We start from the raw sequence: 3820 nt of genomic DNA on the forward strand, positions 1-3820 counted from the left end.
GGGAAAGGCTCCATGAATGACCATGTGTAAAAGGATAGACAGAGACCATTCCTAAGTTCATGTGGGTGTTTGGTTAGTGGGTTTAAGAAAAAAGCCTATGAAGAGCGGAAAGGGGGCCAGATCCACAAGGAAGACTGTCTCAAGTCACCATGTGTTAGGCTTTGCAAAAAATAAAATAAATAAATAAAATAGTACATGGTTCTTTAGCTATATAATAAAAAACAAGGAAGAGGGATTAGGCCTGCTATGCAGTGAAGGTAGAGTGGAGAGCAAAGGTGATCTAATAATCTGCAAATGTTTAACTGAATGCTTTTTTGGGGTCCTTCAGGATGATGACGCAGGAGACAGGGATCGAGGCAGCCTAGATATCAGGAAAGAGATCACAAAATTCAAAATGATTATATCAGTTTGGCCCCTACTCTGAGGGGCAGCTTGGCCTCGGCTCCAGAGTGAGATGCATGAGAAGAACTCCATTGGGTCCCCGTGAGCCCTGGGATTCCCAACAGGACCTCAGCAGATCCTGACCCCAACCTCCAGCGCAGCCGGCAGGTAGGTGTGGTCCACAGTGGGTGGGAGTTATTTCAGCTGCAGGGCAGCTGAGGAGCTTAGGAGGGTCCTGCCTCGCCGGCCCAGCCCCCCAGGGAGCCATGCAACCGGTGCCATCCGGTGCATGAGATGGGGTGGGGGGGGGCGTACTTACCTGTGCCCTTCTCTGTGTTCCCACCAGAGAAGGACCCCCCAGTTCCCCAAGAGAAGTGTGGCACTGGTGGGCCCTACTGCACGTGTAGAGTTTAAAAGGGCCCGCCAATGGCAGAAGCTGCAGTTTGGCCCTGGCTCCAGAGCAAGACTTCTTCCTACGTCACTCAACCCCCCAGGAATCCATGCAATCAGAGCCTCGCGAACAGAGCATGCAAACAGGCGTGCTTTTGGCCCGGTCCGTGAGTTAGCATGGGAGTTTGTGCAGGAAGGCAAGCAGGAGGGGCATGAGGCGAGCCTGAAGAGAACGATCGGCACAGTAGTAGCCAGACTACTATCTGTGCCATGGTGGGTGGCACGCATCACACCCAGAGGTTCCCCCCAGCGGCGGGATCCCCCGCTCTGGTACTGCTGAGGCCTCCACCCAGACAGAACCCATGGTTCTGGCCTCCATTTAGACAGAGCCCCTGGCTCTCGGCTGTGGGGGCTGCCTGGCATGACTGCAGGCACATGAGGTTAGGAACATTGCAACCTCCCCTTGTGAAGTTTGCTCTGCATTGGAGTCTCTGGAATGCCAGATAGTGGAACTCCAGACCATGGTGCAGAGGCTGTGGGCCATCAGGGATAGTGAACAGGAGATTGACTCCTACTGCCAGGCCCTTCACCCAAAAAAAGAAGAGGAAAGAGCTAAGTTGCCTGCCAGGACAAGGGAGGCCAAGAGGCACTCGCATACTGTTCAGCCAGGGGTTTGGACAAAGGTCATATCTGGCCCCAAGGCTCGGAGGTCACCACCCCCCCTGGATATCTGCAACAGGTACAAACCCCTCACAGCACCAGTAGAACCTGCAGAGCTGCCAGCTCCTGCAAGTGAGGAAGAAACGTGAGCAGCTACCATCCCTAAGATGAAATGCAAAGTGGTCATTGTGGAAAACTCCATTCTGAGGGGGACAGAGGGAGCGAACTGCTGCCCTGACCCCTTAGCCTGGGAGGTCTGCTGCCTCCTGGGAGCCCGTATCTGGGATGTGGCTGAGAGGATCCCCAAACTTATACTGTCCTCTGACCACTACCCCATGCTCCTTATCCATGTGGGCACAAATGACATGGCTCGGAGCAATCCCAGCCAGGTCATGAATGACTGCAGGGCTCTGGGAGTGGGGCTCAGAGGGTTGGGGGCACGGGTGGTTTTTTCCTTGATCCTTCTGGCTATGGGTCATGGGCTGAGGAGGGTGAGACAAACTGAGGTAGAAAAGGTGGTAAAAGGGCTCAGCAACCCCTTGGCTCAACATGGAGCTCATGGACCTCCTACACCTAAAAAGAGCGGCTTATAAAGGATGGAAAACAGGAAACACCACTAAGGAGAAGTATTCCACACTGGTCTGCACCTGTAGGGTGTGGACTAGGAAAGCCAAGGCTGAAACCAAACTCAAACTGGCTACACGACTCAAGGACAATAAAAAGTTCTTCTTCAGATATGTGGGGAGTCGAAAGAAAAACAAGGGCAACATTGGACCCCTGCTAAACCAATTGAGGCAGCTGACTCCTGACACCCAAGAAAAAGCCAATCTGCTTAATGATTACTTTGCATTGGTTTCTCACCAGCCCAAAGGGACCACCTTGCCTAACATGGTGCGGGATGACCAGGGTGAGGGTGAATATATGCCTACTATTGGCATAGATCTTGTGAAGGAGCACGTTGAGAGGCTGGACCCCCACAAGTCAGCTGGTCCAGAATGGTTGCACCCAAGAGTGCTAAAGGAACTGGCAGACATCACAGCACAGCCACTGGCAAGGATATTCAAGAACTCGTGGCGCTCGAGCAGAGTATTTGAAGATTGGAAGAGGGCTAATGTAGTGCCTATCTTCAAGAAAGGGAGGAAAGAAGACCCAGGAAACTACAGGCCAATCAGTTTGACCTCAATCCCTGGGAAGATCTTGGAAAAAATGATCAAAGAAACCATTCTTTGAAAGAGTCCAGTGCACAGTAACAAAAATGATTAGAGGCCTCCAAAACACAATTTATAAGGAAAGGCTGAAAGAACTAGAATTATTTAATCTGGAGAAGTGAAGCCTGAGTGGGGATTTGATAAGTCTTCAAATTCCTGAATGACAATTGCAGATAAGATGGAGGCAGGCTGTTTCTCTGTGGCTGTAGAGGACAGGACTAGGAGCAATTGCCTCAAGCTTCTGCAGGGGAAATTTAGATAAGAGATTAAAAGGAGCTTTCTGACTATGAGGATGGTCAAGCATTGGAACAGGCTACTTAAAGGAACTGTGAAATCTCCATCCCTAAAAATTTTCAAGAAAAGGTTAGACAGCCACTTGGCTGGAATGGTCTTTAGTAGTGGTCCTTGAGTAGGAGACTGAACTAAACGACCTCATGAGGTCTCTTCCAGGCCTACTTTCCTATGTTCCTGTGAACATTTGAATGGGAGTAAGATACTTTTGGGGGGATATGAATATTCCCAGACATGAAGACACTGTAAATAAACAAGTAGTTTAAAGACTGCATCAGCATTACATTATTTACTTTTTGCCAGCCTGGGATTGGTTTATTCAGAAAGACACAACTTGAGACTCCATTGAGATGATAGAGTAAAGGCAAACATAGAAAACAGGGCTGGAAGGGATCTGCAGAGGTCATTTAGTCCAACCCCCTGCTCAAGGCAGGATCATCCCTGTATAAACCATTCTGGATAAGTGCTTTTCTAACCTGCCAGGAAGATATAGGGTGTTACTGAAACTTGGGTTAATTTTTTTTTAACTTTTACACTTTTGAGGGGTGTAATCACTGGTGTTCAATTAAGATAGTTCTGAGAAGTCCTTAAGCTCTCTTAGGTGACCAGATGGCTTAAATAATAGTAGTTCTCACCCCAGGGACAGGCACATCTTACTGCTGAAAACGAAGGCATGTGCAGGTGGCAGGGTTTTGACAGTGCATTGTTCTAAGGAAGTTTATACATCTGAAAGACACAGCACAAAATCTCTAGAAGCTGAAAGAAAAGACTGCAAAGAAGTCCCCAATATACAGACATAAATACTGGGAATGTGGCCCTGAGAAAAGGAAAACAAAGCCAAGTGTTGGTTGAAGGACACAGTACTGTATACAAATAAATTATCACCTCCT

The 3820-nt window shown here is 48.8% G+C and overlaps 1 protein-coding gene across 1 annotated transcript in view; it reads right to left on the bottom strand.

The window, feature by feature from the left end:
• LOC102381066 (pepsin A-like) overlaps positions 1-3820 on the bottom strand; it is an 18623-nt gene that overhangs the window by 14541 nt on the left and 262 nt on the right. The window lies entirely within an intron of this gene.

Source organism: Alligator sinensis, unplaced genomic scaffold (assembly GCF_000455745.1).
Source record: "Alligator sinensis unplaced genomic scaffold, ASM45574v1 scaffold437_1, whole genome shotgun sequence".
Taxonomy (NCBI): Eukaryota; Metazoa; Chordata; order Crocodylia; family Alligatoridae; genus Alligator; species Alligator sinensis.